The sequence below is a fragment of the Ornithorhynchus anatinus genome, chromosome X1 (assembly GCF_004115215.2).
Source record: "Ornithorhynchus anatinus isolate Pmale09 chromosome X1, mOrnAna1.pri.v4, whole genome shotgun sequence".
Taxonomy (NCBI): domain Eukaryota; kingdom Metazoa; phylum Chordata; class Mammalia; order Monotremata; family Ornithorhynchidae; genus Ornithorhynchus; species Ornithorhynchus anatinus.
In genome coordinates this window covers 68,670,548-68,693,244 of record NC_041749.1, presented here as the reverse complement: position 1 = coordinate 68,693,244, position 22,697 = coordinate 68,670,548, and positions in this window count along the sequence as shown.

Below are 22,697 nucleotides of genomic sequence, written 5' to 3'. Positions count from 1 at the left end.
AGCTAACTCACCACCTGGAAGCAAACATTCTAGACCATCTAACTATCAGAAATAAGGGAGCCTTTCATGAAACTCTGGTTCTGATTCATAGTCACTTTTGGCAGGTGACTTTGAGAGTGGAATGGGCTGGCTCCTTCAGAAGGACCAATGTAGTCATCTTCTCTCACTGCTTCTTTTCTTTTGGTTAAGTGATCTAGGATGGGTTGACCTCTGTGAACAATTACATACTATTACAGTCAGCAGGCCCTTCCCCATTTATCCTATTTTTCCCTTTAAATGCTATCTGTTAAACACTTATTATTTGCCAGGCATTATACTTAACACCCTGAGAGCATTGCATCTGGAGAGTTTCCAGTACTCTACCAGTCTCGACTAAGGGAGGGAGAGTCAAGCAGCAGCATATCCATTCCATTCCTAGCTTGGGTAGTGGCTAGCGAGTAGAAGGCAACCTGCTACAAGTCAAAAATCACCATGTGGCATGGAAGAGAGTTGAGAGTGGAGACTCAATTTTCCTGTGTGGAAGGAGGCAATGGTAAACCACTTCTGTATTTTTACAAAGAAAACTCTATGGATACACTACCAAAATGATTGCAGATGGAGGTGGGGCATTCTGGGAGCGATGTGTCCATGGCATCACTATGGGTCGGGAGGGACTTGACAGCATAAAAAAAGACAGTATTTAGCACTGGGGTAGATACAAGATAATCAGGTTGGGCACAGTCCATGTCCCACATGGGTTTCACAGTCTTAATCCCCACTTTAAAACTGAGGTAACTGAGGCATAGAGAAGTTAAGTGACTTGCCCAAGGTGAGAGAGCAGACCCTTGTCTGCTTGCCTGCCTATTTGTTTGGTTTTGTTGTCTGTCTCCCCCCTTCTATACTGTGAGCCCATTGTTGAGTAGGGATTGTCTCTATGTGTTGCTGAATTGTACTTTCCAAGCGCTTAGAACAGTGCTCTGCACACAGTAAGCACTCAATAGATACGATTGAATGAATGAATGATCTTGCTGGATCCAGAATTAGAACCCAGGTTCTGCTACCTTGCTCCATATGGTGAGTACGGAATGAGTCACAGAGCCCAGAGAATCATTGCCGTTTTGGTCCAGGTGTTGATGACCAGAGTGGGTTGAGTCATTTCTCCCTCTGTTTAGTTGGGATCAAAGGGAGAAACAGGGTGATGGGGATGAACTGACCAAATAATAATAAAAATAATGTTGGTATTTGTTAAGTGCTTACTATGTGCCAAGCACTGTTCTAAGCACTGGGGTAGATAGAGGGTAATCAGGCTGTCCCACATGAGGCTAATAGTCTTAATCTCCATTTTACAGATGAGAGAACTGAGGCACTGGGAAGTTAAGTGACTTGCCCAAAGTCACACAGCTGACAGGTGGCAGAGCCGGGATTAGAACCCATGACCTCTGATTCCTAAACCCGTGCTCTTTCCACTGAGCCACGCTGCCCAGATGCTCTTCAGAGGACACAGAAAACTAAGTAAAAACTAACTTAACTAACTTAGGAACTTAAGTTAACAGCCTCCTTTCTGGTCACCTGTCTCTGACCCCTCTCATCTTTAGTCTAAACTACACACTGCTGCTTGAATCATCTTCCTTAAATAACAGTCAAAATGCATCCCTTCTCTTTTCAAAAACATCCAGTGGCTACCCATTTTTCTTAGCAAAAAGAAAACTCCTCACCATTGATTCGAGGCTTTTTATCAGTTCTCTCCTAACTTTTCTGTCTCTTCTCCCACTACACCCCAGCTGGCCACATATCCCCTTGCCTATTGAGTGCTTACTGTGTGCAGACCACTGTACTAAGAGCTCAAGAGAGGATGATATAACAATGAACAGACATTCCCTGCCCCCAGTGAGCTTACAGTCTAGAGGGGTAAACTAGAGTCCCTGCCAATCATATTTTCAAACACTCAGTAAGTATTAATTATGATGATGGTGATCTATAATGCATTTTTACTTTGGATTCCACATGTTTCCGAGAAGCTTATAGCTTCATGACCTTGATTAAGAAGCCAAAAGCCAACATTGTTTATGCCCATTAAAGAATTCTAGTAGTAACCATAGCATGTCATTGAAGTTTGGCACTCTACCTCCCAAGGGGGAAAGGAGTGGAGTAAGCAATGAAGGTTGAGGGTGGCAGATGATTATGGCACAAAAATAATACACAAAAGAGGTCAATCAATGGACATGGCAATTAATAATTTATTGGAGAATAGGCCTCATACATAGGCCTCAATACATCCTCTATAAATGAACAACCTTTTCAAAACTTTGGGCCTGTCTTGAACTGGTTCAGAGATTTTTTTCAACATATTTTGTAATAGCATACTTAAAACTCAGTGAATTCTTAAAAAGTTATCCTTCCTAAATATTTCAGTTATTTCAACAAGCAGGTATACTCACAGAAGATTCCAGAGGCTATTGAAGTAAAGCAGGAAAATATAATTTATATTTGAAACAAATTGAAACTAATGACACATATGCCCAAAGATGTAACCTCAGACAAGCACAGCTGTAGAGCTAAAAAATGTGCATAATTGATAGTCTCCTGCCAAATACACATGAAAGGACAGCTGAAGAAGATCCTTCTCTTAATATAAATAGTGAGTTAATATCTCAAATCTTTTAGAGAAAAACAGAATGGACATATACTGTCTTTGGGAACCGAATGTAAGAAAGAAGCTTAGAGCAGGAAAATGGATCAGTTTTTGACAAGCCAACACCATTCAATCAAAATCCATGGTACTTTTGGAGTACCCACTAAGTGCACAACATTGTGCTGAGCACTTGGGAAAGTACAAGAGAATCCAAATACAAGTATTGACATGAACAGCACTTCTCAGAGACACTGTGGGTATTGCCAAAAGGCCCCACTAAGACTGGTTTGACAAAAATGCTCAGAGATTATAAAACTTGTAGCAAAACAGGAAACGGAACAACAACCTCTAGAAGTGTGGCCTAATGGACAGAGTGTGGGCCTGCAAGTCAGAGAAACTGGGTTCTATTCCAGGCTCTGCTACTAATTTGCTGTGGTTAAGTAACTTCTCTGTGTCTCAGTTTCCTCATCTGTAAAATGGGGGTACCTCCCTGTTCTTCCTTTCCTTTAGACTGTGAGCCTCATGTGGTATAGAGACTGAGTTTGGCCTGATTTTCTGGTATCCACTCCAGTACTTAGTACAGTGCTAGGTACATAGTAAGTGCTTAACAAATACCACTATCATCATCTCTCTAGACTCTAAGTTCCTTGTGTGCATGAAATGTGTCTGCCAACTGTTAAATTGTACTCTCCCAAGCTCTTAGTACAGTGCTCTGCACACAGAAAGTGCTCAATGAATATGGTTTATTGACTGACAACAGAGTTGGGAGCCATGGCCAAAGAGAAGCATTTTGAGGATCAATTGGCTATATGAGTAGATGGACTCGATTCAGAGTAGAGGTATTTGGGTGGTGGGGGGACTTCAATCACCCTCCATCTCTATGGAGAGAGCTAGTTAAAAGATCATCAGGGCTTAACAATAACATTAATAGTAATTTTGGGTTGATTGTGGTATTGTGTATTTGTTAAACACTTACTATGTATCAAGAACTGTGTACTAAGCAATGAAGTAGACACATCTTAAGTAGGTTGAACACAGTCCACCCTAACAAGACAGTGGTTGGTCACAGGAATTCTGTCAGTTAGGGTCAGATAATGAGGGAACTAAGGAAACCCAGGAATTCTCACAAATCCCCACTAGACTGTAAGATCCTGGAGGTCAGGGATAATGTTTACTAATTCAATTGTACTCTCAGAAGTGTTTAGAACAGTGCTTGGTGCAGGGTAAGTGTTCCATATAAACTACTGATGGACATTTTGAGGTGAGCAGTATTAGTTATACTGCCTCTTTAGGGAATTTGAAACTGTCAAGAGACAGGGAGACACCTAGGAGTAACTGGTTAAAAAGATAATCCGAGGGACTATGCTGATCACCTGCTTTTACATATTATACTGCCCTTGCTGTGGAAACTTTTCTGACACTGACCTTTAGTCATTCAGTGTTAACAGAACAAATGATGGAAATCTCCTAAAGGATCATCTTCCTTAGCAATCAGTTTTTTCCCTCATGTGTCCTTTGTCAGCAAAATAATCATTTCATTCAAGAAAGATCTGTTTCCTTTGAAGTTCATCTCTCACACTGTGTTTTGGTAGCCAGTGAAGAGAATCAGTGTAGAACTCATTTAATCTCAGTTAAATTACATTTCAATAGGGCTTGCATCAGTGGTGGCAATATGGCCTAGTGGAAAGTATATGGAACTGGAAGTCAGGAGTTCTGGGTTCTACTCCCAGTTCTACCACTTGCTGGCTGGAGGACCTGAGCAATCACTTCTCTGTGCCTTTGTCCCTGGTTTGTAAAGTGGGGATGAAATCCCCCTTAGACTGTGGAACAGGGACTATGTTTGATCTTGTATCTACCCCAGTGTTTACCATATAGTAAGCACCTAATAAATATTGCCTGTTGTTTTAACAATGAATCAAGATTGATTCTTTGGTGGCATAGCCCATTTAGTTGTACTCAAGAATTGCTCACAATTGGAGTTTGTGTCCTTTTTCTACTGACCATCATCTAAATCACTCAAGGAGATGAGGTTCTTCTGCCACATAGTAAACCAAGTATGTGTGAGCAGGAGTCATGTAGTGGAAGGAATTTATGGCCTGAAACTAGAGTTCAGACATCTATGCTTAGAACAAAGAGATAGAAGTCAGAACAAAGTGAACCTAGGTGAGAAGAGGAGGACCAAGAGAAGCAAGCAGGCTTGAGAGAGTAAGCTCAGGGTGGCTGGGGAAGGTAAGAGAAGCGGAATCGGAATGGTTCAGACTGTAAACTTACTGTGGGCAGGGACTGGTCTACCAATTCTGTTATACTATAATCCCCCAAGCTCTTAGTACAGTCCTATGCACACAGTAAGTGCTCAATAAATACAATTGATTGATCCAGAAAGCTACCAGAGAGTTCTCAGAGCACCTATGAAAGAAGAGAATTAGTGAGAAATAGATTCACACATAGAATACAGAGAAGAGAATGAAAGGATTGGTAGAGAGAATGAAAGAAACTCAAAGTTTCCCCTGCAAATAATTTGCAGATTAAGCTAGTATTTTCCAACTCCTCTCCATGAAGGCTGTACTAAGAGTTTAAATTTAACTATTCATACCTACATTAAGGACTAGTGGTTGGAACATTAAGAAATTAACTGATCAAAATGAACATTTTAAATATACAATAAACACTCTTGCATCAAGACTCTGTCAGCCTAGAAATCCAGTCAAGTTAGCCACACAATCATGAGGGCAAGGAGAAACTACAGAAGTTACTAAAAGTTCTTGCTCTTAAGAACCCCCTCTCTGAGGGAAAACTAAGGAGATGTAGGTGACTAGCAAATTGGGGGAAGAATCCCATCAGCTGTTTTGGGTTAGTGAGCTCTAGGACATGATACTGAAGGGACAAGTTGTAGGAGAAAGTCTAGAGGTTGGAGTCCCAAAGAAGCAAAGTGCCTAACCCAGAGGCACAGAAATGATTGGCAGCTGTTCTATCCTGGCTTTCAAAATTCTGGAAGAAGAATCCAGAGAGGGTGAACTAAAACCTGGGATTCCCCAAGAGGAGAAAGGGAATGGACTAGGAGAATGTGTGCAACACGATGCTATAGGAAAGTAGAAAACATCTTAGAATAGAAATCATTTTCTCTGTTACTAATTAACTTACTAAAAATTCTTTAAATTCACCTATTGAAACACTCCCCTTATCATTCTAACCTTTGTGCATGCCTATAGTAGGAGTTCAGGTAATTCCAGGGTGCCAGGGAGAATGTTTGCCTGGGGAGTTGAGAGAGGGGGAGAGATATTGGAGTCCTCTGAGCTTCTTGCAGCCAACCTAGATTGGAGAGGACCACTGATTGAACCCCAAATGATCCACTTTCTGTTTAAGGGTGCTTATTTAAGAGACATGTGGAGGTGGTAGTGGTCAAAGGGGTGTAGGAGTGGTGTTTGTTTGGCAGGAAGCCCCAATCTTGCCAGTTCCTGGAAGGGAAAAACTGAAGGGCTTTACAACCCAATGAACATAATTGGGCATCCTGAACCTCTGAAGTGGCTCTGAAGGTAATTTCAGTCAAACTGAAAGGCTGAGGTACATCCTGGCACATAATAATAATGTTGGTATTTGTTAAGCGCTTACTATGTGCCGAGCACTGTTCTAAGCGCTGGGGTAGATGCAGATTAATCAGGTTGTCCCACGTGAGGCTCACAGTCTTCATCCCCATTTTACAGATGAGGTAACTGAGGCACAGAGAAGTTAAGTGACTTGCCCACAGTCACACAGCTGACAAGTGGCAGATCCGGATTCAAACCCATGACCATCACAGTCCATACCTAATCAATCTATCCATCATATTTATTGATCATTTACTGTGTGCAGAGCACTGTACTAAGCACTTGGGAGAGTAAAATATAACAGAGTTGGTAGACATGTTCCCTACCCTCATCGATGTGTAGTCAAAACATCTAGACAACAGTTTATACACCTATACTTATTCAAGTAACTATGCATAGAGGATGAAGCTATACTATGATATGTCACTAATGTAAATGCACTGAGCCATTTTTTTTAAAGAGTAAGTTAAATGCTATGCTCACTACACTGCCTAAGTAGATGGAGACAATGACAATGTCTGCTCTTGAGGATGAAGCACAATCTGTACTGCAGCTGCAGACTGAGTTACTAACTTTTAGCCATACTATCAGTTCATGTGCACCTATTACGGCAGATACCTTGAGGCAAAAGTAAGATTCTGAAAGGATTTGGGCAGAGTCATCACAGTAGCACTGACATCTGAAAGTCGATAGTCAATCATATTTATTGAGTGATCACTGTGTACAGAGCATGGCATTAAGCTCTTGGGAGAGTACAATATAATAATATAACAAACACATTCCTTGCCTACATGGGAAAGCTTGATATGAGTGTAACCCACTATGGTCATGATGCTTAATAGAGTTGATCTTGGTAATTGAAGATTAGGCTATTGGTATTGAAGTTCACCTAAAGCTGAAAGGGACCATGAGGAAACCCAAAGTCCCAGCTACTTCATGGAAGGACAAATTATCTACTGGCGTGTCTGTTGCAGTCAGCACCTGTAATGTTTTTTACCTCTGCCTCCTTGTTTCACAATCTTCTCAGAATTTCTGTTCAAAAAGAACTGTCCTTTTGTGATTGTAGTGTGCCATGCTTTTTTGTCCCCTGGTTCTCAACTTAAATGGCTTTGTGTTAGCCAGATTTGGATTTTTTTTTTATTGAGGAAGATAAAACAGAAGTAGATATGATCCCTACCAATTTGAACTTTACCCATTTGTGTTCACATCCACATTTTTAAGAAATCAAAAGAGACAGAGTGGACTTGAACTCTTCTATGAATTAAGGTACTCAGATCATTTGTATGGGATGTGAGGAGATCTATGGAAATTCAGAGGTAGTTTGCTCCTGAATTCTTAATGTTGACCATGGTTTTTGCCATTTGTTTTTAAAAACTAAGTTAGTGAACTAGGAAACTGTGAACTCACTACTACTAGAAGTGTGCATATCAATCAGTGAAGTAATGAAGGTCTTAGTCATCCCCTAAAGTGAATTATTATAATAATATTGATTTATAAAGCACGTTTTTCCTGTGGAATCAAAAGTGTTCGACATTCTTTATAATCATCTTAAATATTTATTGAGTGCTATGTGCAGAACACCGTACTAAGCATTTGGGAGAGTACAATGCAACAGACTTGACAGACATGGTCTCTGCCCACAATGAGCTTACAGTCTAGAGGAGAGACAAACAATAATATGAATAAATTATTTATAATATATGATTTATGGACATGTACATAAATTCTGTGGGGTGGAAGGTGGGGGGAGAATCAAATGCTCAAAGGTCACAGATCCAAGTGCATAGATGACGAGGAATGGGAAGGAAGCTGGGGAAAAGAGAGTTTAATTGGGGAAGCCCTCTTGGAGGAGATGTGACTTTAATAAGACTTTGAATATGGGAAGTGTGGTGGTCTGGTTTATATGGAAAGGGCGGGAGTTCCAGATGTGGAAGGAAAACTTCATGGACTCCGTGTTGTGTTCAGGTAGGTATGTCAGAGACAGGTTTACTACTACTAGTGCTTCCTCTAGCACTAGTAGGGAGTGGTGGTTGACAGGCAGAGTTTCCTCTGCTAGTAAAGGCCAGTTCAACTATAAGCAATCTAGAGTTTCTTTATATAAAGTTGGTACAGCATTTATATTAATCAGAATAAATACATTAGGATAGGCAGCAATAAGTCCATGGGACATTTTCCCATCCAACCGGGGACCTGCATTCTTCTCTAGGCAATTAAATCACACTGACCAGCAGGGCCAGGGTTCCTGATTAGATCAAGGGAGTAGCTTCATCTTGTCTTTAGGTGATATGTTACTCCTTTCAGAAGACCAAAGAACAAAGGGAAGAATATGTGTTGTGAAGTGCTAGCCTTGAGTTAAGTAATCAAGCATACCTTGAGGTGATCAAGCAGCCCTAGAGCTGAAACAGCTTGGAGAGAAGGGGGGCAAATTAAGACCTTGACCAGTATGCTTCCTCACAGACTAAGGAGAACATGTGGAAAAGGGATCAGCAGCAAGATAGACAAGATTCTGCAAATATACCTTAGTTAGATTTAATGTATAAAGAAGGGGTGAAAGAACAAAATCTGTTTTTTGAATAAAATTAACCACATTAGTATTTGGCTTTATAATGATGCTGCACTGATAAACAGTTTTCCAAAAACACATTTTGATATGCAGTTCTAACCTTGAATATTCTTTTTATCTCTGTGGAAAGATTTTTGCTATACATGTTGTGCACACAAACGATAACTCATAACTTAAACCTGCATGTGCAGTAAGTGATATCTAACTAGATTAAAAATTGTGAATTCCATGTTTTCTTTACAAACTTGAAGAAAGTCTGTAGCCCCCAAACTAATCTTTGAGGTCCAATGAAAAGGGGTCTGTGAGAATGACTTGGATGAAAACACTTGTGTAAGTGGCAATACTGAATAAGATTTTTAAGTTTCCAAAGTATGAAACCATTCAAAATGAGAGAAACTAATTAAACTACCAAAACCAATGGGAATGATTATGCATTCACTTTGGTAAAATACTCCATTAAAATTCACGAAACTGAGAAAAAAATTATTAAAGCAAGCCATGTGAATAAGAACAAAAAATACACAATCCACATCTTTCTTTAAAATCAGCCCACTCCCCCTCTTGGAAGTTACATTGGTAGTAAAATGAATGAAATTAGCTGTCTTTTCTGTTCACCAGGTTTAAGTTCTTGTTCACCCTGGGTAAGATATTTTCAAGGTTGAGCCAAGGGTTAATCCTTTTCCTGTGAATATATAACATGCCTTCTCCAGGCAAAATTATATATATATATAAACACACATTTCACAACAGCTGAGATCCAGTGAATTGCAGGGCTGGTGTTAGAGATTTGGCTACTGTGAGCTGATCACTTCGGCTCTTGGTCTAGCTCCCAGATTTTTGCTGGCGCCATTTATGACCAGGGCAAGGAGAAGCTTTAAAAAGCAAAATTACCTGATCTCATGGTCAAGTAGTGTCATCTTTGAGCATGAAGAATAGTACTATCTATCTACCTGTCTGTAGCAGCAGCTCCAGACCTTAAACTGCTTCCCTGACCTGAGCCTGTGACCTCATATGCGCAGGGGTTCCTTCCAGGAGTTTTCTTAAATTGACAGCCCCCTAAAATTTGACAGTTCCAACCACTCACATTCTTTCTCCAAACCTGGTTCTGATGAGTTGAATTTGATCACCTGAATATTTTCATAGCAGACATATATATATATATGACTACCCAAATTTTACTGAATTCTTTAAGAAGGCAATTGCTGCTGAAAAGTTACCCAGGTTAACATAAATGTGTACATTATTTATTTTGCTCATATGAGGAAAAGATTTGATGAAAACAAAACTATGCTTTTGGATTCTGGAGAGGATATTGTTTGTAATCTTAGTTAGTGTTGCATATTAGCAAAATTTCCTCTCATCCAGACATTTAATTTCTGCAGAGAAAGGCAAACTGTGCTGACAGCCAGAAATACAGTGACTCAGTGGGCTGAGCAACAGGCTGGCCTATGTATTCTAAATCCCCTTTCACTCACTTGCAATCCATATTTGGGGGAGACTTGGTTTTTCTCACTTTGTTTCCTCATCTGTAAATGTTTCTTATCTTCCTGCACAGAAGTGAAGAACTAGCAAAAATAATATTTTTGATAAGTGCTCTAGAGATGCATGTTACTGTACCATAAAAGGAGATAAAATAGCTTGCACTATGTATTCATACTAGGAGCAGGATACCATCTGTCAGAGATCTGACTTTTAAGGTATTTTTCTCATATTTTGTGAAAATATGATTCTCATATTCTCTTCAGTGATATCAAGCACTTTCCCTACATCTTTTTTTTTTGCAATGCTAGGAAATATTTCAAGGGAATTAAGAAACCAAAAAAAAAATAAATCCAAGCTTTTAATTATACAAGAGTGATTGCTATGGTAATCAAATCAGCATCAGGGTCAAAAGTTTCTACCACTCCAGAATGGAGCATTTAGAAAATAAATTAACCAGAATACCAACGCTGTTTTCTGAGCTCTAGGCTTGGAAGTGTTCTGTATATAATTCTGCCTAGAAGAAAGATGATTTTGTCTTTCATAAATAACAATATGTTAAAATTAATACCTTAGAATGATATAATGTCTTTAGAAGACTTCAAGCACTTTTCTTTTATTGTCTAATTTATTTTCATATATAAGTTGAGGTAGGACAGAAAGCTGGAGCACTTAGAGGTTAGTTTTTACCCCAAATAATTCAGTATGTCAGTGGTATAGCCAAGACTACCAGATTTAGTATTCCTAGGCTCTCTTAGTTCAGTAATGAGGCCTGCATTTCACTGAATGGAAAGAGCACTGCTCTGGGAATCAGAGGACCTGGGTTCTATCCTCATTTCTGCCTGCTGGAAAAAATATCATCATTGGTGAAGGTCTGTAACCAAAGAACTACCTAGGACATTCTTACAAAATGGACAGTTTCATCAGGAACTGTGAAAAATAGCTGGATAGTTAGTTATATACATATCTTTACACACCACCTAGTCCCCTATATGTAATTTAATGTCCCTCTCCCCCTCTAGACTATAAGCTTCTTGTGGGCAGGGAACGTGTCTTTCAACGCTGTTATATTGTACTCTTCCAAATATTTAGTACAGTCCTCTGCATATAGTAAGTGCTCAATAAATACCACTGATTGATTGATTAACATAGATGGTGGATACCATAGTGGCTACCAAGGCCTGCTGGTGTATGGCACTACGGCAAAACATCGGCACTATGGTGGTCACTTTGGCCACATATGGGTCCTTCATGTAAGGAGAAGCAGCGTGGCCTAGTGGAAAGAGCATGGGCCTCAGAGTCTGAGATCTGGGTTCTAATCCTTGCTCCACCACTTGTCTGATATGTGACCTTGGGAAAATCACTTAACTTCTCTGTGTCTTAGTTGCCTCATCTGTAAAATGGGGAAAGATTGTGAGCTCTATGTAGGACAGGAATTGTGTCCAACAAGATTATCTTGTATCTACCCCAGTGCTTTGTACAGTGCCTGGAACATAGTAAGCATTAAACAAATCTCAATCCCCCCTGCCCCCTAAACCAAAAAAAGAATGCTTTACAACGAGCAGCCCAACCTCCTGTTTGTTGCACTCCATGCTCCAGAAGGAACCCTACACATAGATAGGGATGGGTGTGTTTGAATGGCACTGTGCAAACCACTATTAGTATAGTCAATTCCTTTATGTGGATTCTACATCCTAAAGGTTCAACCTTCATTCTCAATAGGAGACTCCATTATCAACAGTTCAGGACTCTTTCTATAAAAGTGCACAACTTAAGAACAGCTTCGTGGCTTGGAAGACTCCAATAAAATCAGAACAAGTCAAAACTGACCCTTTCTTTTGCACTCTTCTATGGTTGTTGAAGAACATGCCTTTATAGTAGTGATGGGGCCTTTTCAATTCAGTGATATCAAAAAGAGAGAAAATGAAAACATATTCAAGCTTGCAGGCACCCAAAGTAGTGAAGTGGATGCAGAGAGGCAGAGATGGGCATTGAGGAGATAGTGGAGGATTAAAGCTATAGTGGAATGGAGCAGAGGAAGCCTCTGGAGCTGAGGGTCACCCCTCCATCACCCTTAGAGCATATACCTATTCCCTTTCTGGGTACCAGACCCTCTCCCCCAACTCCCCTGTCATTTTCAGGGCTATTTTCCTAGGCAGCTGTATCTGTGGAAGAGGAAAGTGTGGAAAGCAGAAGGAAAGAAAGGTTTTTGGGGTGGAGAATGGTGGGCTCCCCTGATTACTGTGGATTTCTTCCTTTGATTTCCAAACTTTTTTCTGTCTATCCATGAATGGCCCAGGTTTAAGAGCTAGGAGAATGTTACAGTAAATATTGTCTATACAACATTATGTAGAGTGTTACCACAGGATGCTATGAAGAAATTCCAAAGCATTGATAGCCTCATGCAGAGGAACTAGTTGAGCCATAAGTAATTTTGATTGGAGAAAATATCTTTACTTCCATAGGTATATCTGTTGACATTGATTCATTGTGTGATATTTCAATCTGATGGGTTAAATAGCACCTCCCTCTCCAACCCAAATGGACAGTGAGTTAGCAACTAAAGCAGTAACCTCAAAACCAGAATATGTAGATCCTGTATCTTTTCTGTCACGGATATTTTGGCCATGTCTAATGACAGGAAATCAGTGCTGTAGGAAAGAATTAATAAGTGCATTTGGGAGTCAGTATTAATTCTTAACATAGAAACTGATTCTGCCTAAATGAAGCCTGTAGTCAAAATGGTGTCCTGATAAATTGGAGGGGTTTTTGAGATTGAAATATATTCCATCCTGTCTTTATCTTGACAACTTCTGCAACACAGTGGAGTCAACTGCAAGGAGAGAAAGGAGAAAAAAACTCGTCCCTTAGCTTGTTCCAGCCCAGGCCATGATCCTAATTAGAAGCACTAGATTTCTCTTAGAAAAATGCCAATGTTGCATCACCTGTTCCTACTTTGGTAAAATGGTTTTCTCTCTTCCTCATGAAACTGAAGCAATGTATTCTCCTTAACATTTGGAAGCATCAAGACTCAACAGTGTCTTTTTACAGCTCCAGACAGATGCATTTTTGCATAATCTGTTTCCATCCTTTGCTCAAGTGTCTTCTTATTTTATGCAGGTACTTTCTTCCTACATTTAACGTGATGTCCTCTCCATGTAAGGCTTTCAACTTGTCAGTTTTCCTACTTTTCAAATTTAGGTACATCTCCTTCTCTGACTTGCTTACTTGCTACTTCAATAGGAAGTGAGAAGTGCTGCTTTGTAGCAGAATGGACTAATCAAGGCAGCTACTAAAAGGAAGCTGATAAGAAGGTCTTCTAAGGTGACAGATCAGGAAAACTAATAAAGAGAGTGAAGTTAGGTACAAATAGATGTGGTGACCACAATATTCTTGGTGCCTATGTACCAAGGCTCTATATGAGGCAACAAAAACAATTTTGGTTATATAAGTACTTCCTGACAATGCCTACAATTTGGTCTTTTGTGTCGACAGCACACACTGTATCACTGATCTGAGTGAAAAATTGACAGTGACTATAAGGCCTCTTATAAGGTTATTTGGAGATTCATTATGTAAGTACTCTTCTAGATCATTTGTAAAAATGATAAATAAGACCAGTTCTAACACTGATACCCAGGGGATGTCATTATTTCCTCTTCTACAGATAAAAAGAGTGGCTGTTTGTCCTACCTTTCATCTCTTGTCTTTTAGTCAGTTTTCTATCCATGAAAGAACATTCTCTCCAACCCCATGATCACTCAATTTTAAAAAAACAAAAGCTTTGGTGTGACACGGACCTGAAATGTTCAGGGTCACAGTGTCCAGAGACCAAGTCAGCTCCACTTACCAATCAACTGTCAAATGGTCCAGCTATAACTTTGTTAAGGGGTGACAGCTTTTAATCACCTCATACTATGTACTTTTAAACTGCTCAGCACAGGGTTGTTTTTTTCCAAGTACCTGGAGTGGAATTTTTTTCTTGAACTTTTCTCTTTTTTCACTAGCATTCTCTTAATGGAATTGTTCAAGGGAACTTTCTTTCTGCCATGGTATTGAAAACTAAGATTTTGTTCTTCTCTAAGTGATAGGGTGGGTGGTAAAAATAAGTTATTTAATTCTTCCTTGCCATTTGGTGACCCTGAAAAGAGAGATGGGGGCTAGCTTTTATTTAATGGGCAGAGAGCTTTATTGGGTTCATTTTAAAGTCCCATAAATGGCTTTATTCACTGCTGGCAAATTCTTATGTGGATCATTTTACCTTCAGTGACCAGTAGAAGAAACCTAAAAGCTTCCCAATCTTGCCTAGGTGAACAGCAGATCAGAGTTGGAGTCCTAAAGGGTGTAAACTCCTCCTTTAGACTGTAAGTTCACTGTTTGCAGGTAACATGAGTACCAACTCTGTTTTATTGTACTCTCTCAAGCAAAGTAAGTGCTCAATAAATACCATTGATTGAAACTGGCTGGGGTCTCCCTAGGATTGGCTAAGGCTCCAAGAGAAAGAGAGTTGAAAGAAATGGAAGAATGAGCAGTGGAAAGGAGAGAAGAGAGTCTCTGAAGATGTCATCTTGCAGAAAAAGAGAGCTGAATTATTGTTCCAGTTTTGACAGCATTCATTCATTCATTCAATCATATTTCTTGAGCGCTTACTGTATGCAAATCACTGTACTGAGTCTTGGGAGAATACAACAGTACAACAGCAGACACATTCCCTGCCCACCATGAGCTCACAGTCTAGAGGGACAGACATTACTATACATAAATAAATAAATAAATAAATTGCAGATATATACATAGGTGCTGTGGGCATCTACTGTCCAGTGTTTTCCTTCTCTAGGAGTTTATCTGCTCTCAGAGCTTCAACCTCTATGCAGATGACTGACAAATCTATCTCAATAAACCAACCAATTTCCTGCTATACAATCTTATATTTTCTCTTGTCTTCAGGACATCTCTACTTGGATGTCCCACTGGCGTCTCAAACTCAACTTATAGCTGAACTTTTCATCTTCGCTCCTAAACCCACTCTTTCTCTGCACCTCTTTTTAATTCTGTCAACCACATCATCATCCTCCCTGCCCCTCAAGCCCATATCCTTGGTGTCAACCTTGATTTGTTTCACTGTCCTACACCTCTCACATTCAATCAACTACTAAGTCTTGCCTCCATATTTTCTGGATCTCTTTTGTCTCTACCAAAACAGCCACCATCTTAGTACAAGCTTTTGCTGGCTCACGAGTAGAATATTATATCCATTTCTTCTCTGGTCTTCTAACCACTCTAGCCTCTCTACTCCCATGCCCTTTTTGCTCTATGTTACTGGCTGCTGTCTAGGTCATCTTCCTAAAATGCCATTTGGAACATGTCTCTCCCCTTCTCAAAAATTTCCAATGGCTAAACATTTCCCTCTTCAACAAGCAGAGAAACTCCTTGCCTTTGATTTCAAATTCTTCAAGGGCTTTCTCCATTTTACATATCATCTCTCTTCGCCCACTACTCTCCTAATCCTACTTTCCACTTCAAACTAACTTTCTAAACTGTATCTAGTTGTTGACTCTCCCGACCTTGACCCCTTAAACCATTCACCTTGTCTGGAACCCACTTCCCCTTCAAATCCTCCATTCATTCATTCATTCAATCGTATTTATTGAGCACTTACGAAGGGGGAGACAGACAACAAAACAAAACAAGTAGTCAGGCATCACTACCATCAAAATAGATAAATAGAACCATAGATAAATGCACATCATTAAAAAATTAATAGAGCAATAAATATGTACAAATATATACAAGTGCTGTGGGGAGGGTAAGGGGGTAGAGCAGAGGGAGGGAGCAGGGACAATGGGGAAGGGGGGAGGAGGAGCAGAAGGAAAGGGAGGGATCAGTCTGGGAAGGCCTACTGGAGGAGATGAGCTCTCAGTAGGGGTTTGTAGAAGGGAAGAGAGTTAGTTTGGCAGACGTGAGGAGGGAGGGCATTCCAGGTCAGAGGTAGGATGTGTCAAGCCACAGCTCTCCCCACCTTGAGACACATCCTACCTTCTCCAAGAAGCATTCCTCGATTGCTTCTCAACACCTCAAGTTGCATCAATGCAAGAGTTAGATGTGTCACTTATCTATGTGAGCCCCATGTGAGACAGGGATTGTATTCCACCTGATTATCTTGTATCTACCTTTGTACTTAACACAGAGTTCAGCACATATTAAGCACTTAGCATGGTGTAGTGGATAGAGCATGGGCCTGGGAATCAGAAGGTTATGGGTTCTAATGCCGGCTATGCCGTATGTCTGCTGTGTGACCTTGGGCAAGTCACTTCATGTTGCTGGACTTCAGTTTCCTCATTTGTAAAATGGGGATTGAGACAGTGAACCCCACATGAGTCAGGGACTGTGTCCAACTCAATTTGCTTATATCTACCCCAGCACTTAGTACAGTGCCTGGCACATAGTAAGCACTTAACAAATGCCATAATTATTATTATCATTACCATCATCAAGGGAATATTCAATTATTCATTTGTTATAGCCTATCATATTCTTGATATTGACAGTTGTATTCTATCTCTGTTGTCAGGTATTATGTCTTTTACCTGTTTTTGTTGTTGTTGCTGTTTTTCTTATGATATTTGTTAAGCACTTGGGTAGATGCAAGCCAATCAGCTTGGACACAGTCCATGTCCCACATGGAGCTTGCAGTCAATCCCCATTTTACAAATGTGGCATTTGAGGCACTGAGAAGTTAAGTGACTTGCCCAAGGTCATACAGCACACAAGTGCCTGAGTTGGGATTAGAACTCAGATCCTTCTAACTCCCAGGCAAATGCTCTACCCACTAGGCAATGCTGCTTCTGCATTGTACTCTCCCAAACACGTAGTACAGTGCTCTAAACCCAGTAGGTGAGTAGGTGATCAATAAGTATGATTTATGGACTGATTCATTGATTGTATCCTAGAGAAGCAACATGGCCTAGTGGAAAGAGCACGTGCTTGGGAGTTAGAGGACATAGGTACTAATTCTGGCCCTGCCACTTTTCTGCTGTGTGACCTTTGGGAAAGTCACTTAACTTCTTCATGCCTTAGTTTCCTCATCTGTAAAATGGAGATTCACTACCTCTTCTCCCTTCTGCTTGGGCTGTGAGACCCACATAGAACAGTGATTATTTCTGATCTGATTATCTTGTATCTGCCCTAGTGCCTAGTACAGTGCTTGGCACGTAGTAAATGCTTAACAAACACCATTTTTATTATGATGACCAATTTAGCTTTAGTTCAGTGTTATTTTAATACTTTTATTGTTTATAAATCAAATTTCCAGATCCTTAGCTTGTCTGGTACAATGTTTTTGTTATTATTGTTTGATTTCCCTAAGATAATTGTAATAATAATAACAGCATTTGTTGAGCATTTACTTTGTGCCAGGTACCATATGAAGTGCTGGGGCAGATACAAGATAATCAGGTTGGACACAGTCCAAGTAGGAAGGAGTAGGATTTAATCTTCATTTAGCAACTGAGGCACATAGAAGGTAAGTGCCTTGCCCAGGGTCACATAGCAGGCAAGTGGCAGAGCCAGGACTTGACCAAGCCCATTTCTCTTTCCACTAGGCCAAAATGCTTCTTATATAGTAGAGTGCTATCCCACTGTTTTCCCATATTGAGCTCTCAGGGGTAATAGAGATTATAGCCAGTCAGGACTGCATCCCATTGGTTTATTCCTTCCATTAAGTCTCAGGGATGCCAATTATATAAAGAGCTCCAGTAACTGAAAGACCTTTAAAAAACCTGGCACAGTGATTCCCTTTTAGGTGTTTACTCTTCCAGAAACAAATCCCACAGAGTTGAGAGAGTCGATAAACTAGAATGTGACCTTTTGTTTGTGTAAGGTGTTTTAAAATACTCAAGGATGAAGAGTTCTATTCCAGGATTTCTATTGTGCCAAATTATTTACATCATTTTTGACCTTAATAGAAGAATTCCCTGTTTTTCATTGAGCCATATAGGTGATGAGGGTCTTTTCTCTTTTACTCTATTTCCTTTCCTTTTATACATGTTCAACCCACACAAAGAAATGCCCACACTCACTCTCTTTCACTCACATACACACCCATTCACATTCTAACATAGGCAAGCACACACATATCTACACACCAATGCATACAATCTCTTATCATAATACCTACAATCACACATACACATGCAAAATAATACACACAGCTACCCCTTCCTGATGCAGTGGTTCTGAAAGTAACAGTCCTCTAGACTGTAAGCTCACTGTGGGCAGGGAACCTGATTGCCACCTTTGTTGTACTCTTCCAAATACTTAGTACAGTGCTCAGCACATACTAAGTGCTCAATAAATACCATTGGTGATAATGAATAGGGCTGGAAAAGAAGGAGTCTGGGGAAAGTTAAGGAAAAGAGGAAGGGAGTGAAGGAGAAGAGAGGAAATGATCTGAGGAGAGAGGGATTTTCCACTCATGTTTCTAACTGGCTTCTCCTGGAAAATCTTGAAAACATCTCCTGGAAAATCAGAGAGGCAGGCATTATCCAGGACCACAAGTTTTTCCTTAGGCCACACTCCAGGGTCTGAAACAGGGTCTAACCATCCCTTGACCCACCTCAGTTCTAGTGACCTTAGGGAATCTAGGTGATATCAGGTTTCCACTTTCAGTTCAGGGGAGATGAGGGCTTTGATATGATTTCTAAAAGCTCTCAGCAGTGTCAAAAATGGGACCAGGCTCTCCTCCCTGATGGAAATCAAAGCAGGGAAATCTGTATCCCAATTGCAACACTAATGGAGGGGCCCATTGACATTATAAACTCCTTGAGGGCAGAAATCATGTTTACTAAGTCCATTGTATAGTACTCTTCCAAGTGATAATGATGATATTTGTTAAGCGCTTACTATGTGCCAAGCACTGTTCTAAGCACTGGGGGAGATACAAGGTAATCAGGTTGTCCCATGTGGGGCTCACAGTCTTCATCCCCATTTTCTAGATGAGGGAACTGAGGCACAGTGAAGTGACTTGCCCAAAGTCACACAGCTAAGTGCCGGAAGTGGGATTAGAACCCATGACCTCTGACTCTCAAGTCCGTGCTCTTTCCCCTGAGCCACACTGCTAAGTGCTTAGTACTGTGCCCTGCACAGAGTAAGCACTCAAGAAATACTATTGATTGATTGCTTGATTGACTGTACCCCCTCCAAGATAGGTATAGAAGGGAATGCACTGCATTTTTTTACTTACTGTGAGATCACATGCATATAACAACTTGGGCACAAATTCCTCTAACAATGACTCCCCGTGGAAAATTGCTGCTTTATATAAAAAAAGAGTATCCCATAATAGAAAAAACACCACATACTCCTACCCTACTAAGGTAAAAAGATCCATCTACATCCTCATTAGTAGGGTGCAGTGGTTTTCATAGTAAAGAGTGCTCAAAGAGAACACACCCTGTCATTACTTGAAACTTGTTTGGGGTGTCTGAGGTTTTCAAAAAATCAGTAAGCTTTTGAGACATTAAAAGCTTTAAAGCTATCCCCACCCTGACTTTGCCTAAAACTATCATCCAAAAACAGCAATCAATTATAAGGGGGAGGTATTTCCTGAAATCCTTTTAAAGCAGCTATAATATAAATTCTCCTCTCAGGGTCACACCAGTCTCAACTACCAGGGGAAGAGTCAACCAGAGGCATATCCATTCCATTCCTAGCTTGGGCAGTGGCTAATAATAATAATGATGTACTTGTTAAGCACTTACTATGTGCCAAGCACTGTTCTAAGCACCAGGGTAGATACAAGGTAATCAGGTTGTCCCACGAGGGGCTCACAGTCTTATAACCCATTTTATAGATGAGGTAACTGAGGCACAGAGAAGTTATATGTCTTGCCCAAGGTCACACAGCAGACAAGTGGTGGAGCTGGGATTAGAGCCCATGTCCTCAGACACCTAAGCCCATCCTCTTTCCTCTAAGCCAGGTTCCTTCTCTAGAGTGGAAGGCAATCTGCTACAGATCAAAACTCACCTGGGCTGAATAGCAGCGGCACGGGAGAGAGTAGAGTTTACCGAGTGGAAGGAGGCAATGGTAAACCACATATGTATTTTTACTGAGAAAACTCTATGGATACACTACCAGAACAATTACAGATGGAAGGGGGCGAGATTCATTCATTCATTCATTTATTGAGCTCTTACTGTGTGCAGAGCACTGTACTAAGCGCTCAGAAAGTACAATTTGGCAACAGAGACAATCCCTACCCAACCACGAATCCCTACCCAACCACAGGCTCATATATCCATGGTGTCACTACGGGTAGGAGATGACTCGAAATTATGACAAGACAATAATATAAATAGCCATCCAGCATCCTCCCTCCTGCCTCCCCCCCACAAAAAAAAGTACTATCAGGGTAATTCCAAAGCTACATTTTGCAGAAGATCAGAAATTGTTCAGAGGGCACAAAACAATAAACAAAATGTGCTCGTTTCCAAGACTTTTATTGGACTAACATTTAAATGTACTGAGCACCCAGAATCCAGTACAGTGCCCTGCTGTGCTCTTCACATAGTAAGCACACAACTTATATGAATGAATGAATACTCTAAACATTCAAAAATTACTGTTGATACTGTAGCATGGCCTACTGCAAAGAGCATGGGCCTGGGAGTCAGGAGAGCCAGGTTTGAGTCACAGCTCTGACAGCAGCCTACTGTGTGATCTTAGGCAAATCACTTGACCTCTCTGGGCCTCAGTTCCTCCTCTGTAAAATGGTAGTAAGATAGGTTGTGAGCCTAGTGTGGCACAGGGACTGTGTCCAATATATTAATCTTGTATCTACTCCAGTGTTTAGCACACAGAAAGTTCTCAATACATGCCATTATTATTATTATTACTACTACTACTACTACTAATATAATGAATAATGGGATCTAGAGATTCCTGGAAGCAGTAATAGTTGGGTTTGAGAAACCAGAATCTCTTATATTTGTGACTACCATCTCTATGTGGATGATTCTCAAATCTATGTCTCCAGTCCTAATATTTCTCTTTTCTGCAGTCTTGTAGTTCCTCCTGCCTTCAGGACATCTTTACTTGGATGTCCCACTGACACATCAAACTTAACATGTCCAAAAGAGAACTCCTCATCTTCCCACCCAAACCTTGTCTTCCTCCTGACCTTCTCATGACTCTAGACAGGACCACTATCCTCCCTGTCTCCTAACCTTGACATTAGCCTTGACTCATCTCTCTCACTAACCCACTTATTCAATCTTAACCAAATCCTGTCAGTTCAACCTTCACAACATTGCTAAAGTTCTCCCTTTCCTCTCCATCCAAACTGCTACTGTGCTGATCCAAGCACTTATCCTATCCTGCTTCGACTACTACATCAGCCTCCGTGACCTCCCTGCCTTCTGTCCCTCCCACTCCAATTCATACTTCACTCTGCTGTCCAGAACATTTTTCTAAAAAAAAAAAATTCAGCCCACATTTCCCCACTAAATAACTCCCATTTCCTCTAGATGCAACCATCTCCCCTTTCTGAATTTTTCTATCACTACACTCCTCCTTTCTCACCTACTCCTCCATTATGATTTTAAGCTTATCCTTTCCCCTCCATCAAGGTCCCTTAAAAAGTTGCCTCCTGTATGAAACCTTTCCAGATTAACCTCCTCACAAAACTCATATGTCATCATCAATCCAAGTTATTATTAGACACATAGTGAGACAGGGCCCCCCTTGCTAACGTACCTAAAAAGAGAACAAAGAGAAGCCCATAACCAATCCAAGCATTTGAAGTTGAGATGGAATCTCTCCAGAACCCAAAAGAGAACTCTGTTTGACTCTTTTGAACAGCTATAAAACCGTGATTAAACATATCTGTTAATAAATGATATTTTAATTGTAGATACAATTGGAAAGAGCACAGGATGGAAATTCAAATGGAATGATCAAACTACAATTTAAACTAGAAAATCCCAAAACAGATCAACAATCCCCACTTCTCTGGTTATCTTCCCATTAGTTTAATTAGATGAAGAGATTTCTTACCACATGGAGTCTACTTCTAAGAGCCAGAGGAAGGCACCCTCACCAAATTAGAACCAGGAAAAGGAAACAAGATTTTGTCACATCCCCTCCCTGAGAGAGCACTGGGACTCTGGCTTCATCCAGGACAATCCTTTACTGTTCCAAAACGTAGTGAGACAGCCCTTTTGCTACCCCAGAAATGTAGTTTTTCCTTCAATTGCATTGCTAGCTTTCATTGCAATCTCTAATAGGATGTTTTGAAAACACACAGTTCACACTAAAGACTGATCATAATACAGCACAGTCTAACAGTTAATGTCCCCTCTCCCCATACTAACACCAGTATTTTCACCTATCCTTGTGAATTTTTATTAGAACTTGATTTTGTTGACCTGGCACTTAGAATTTATATCTTTGTTGTGGGCAGGGA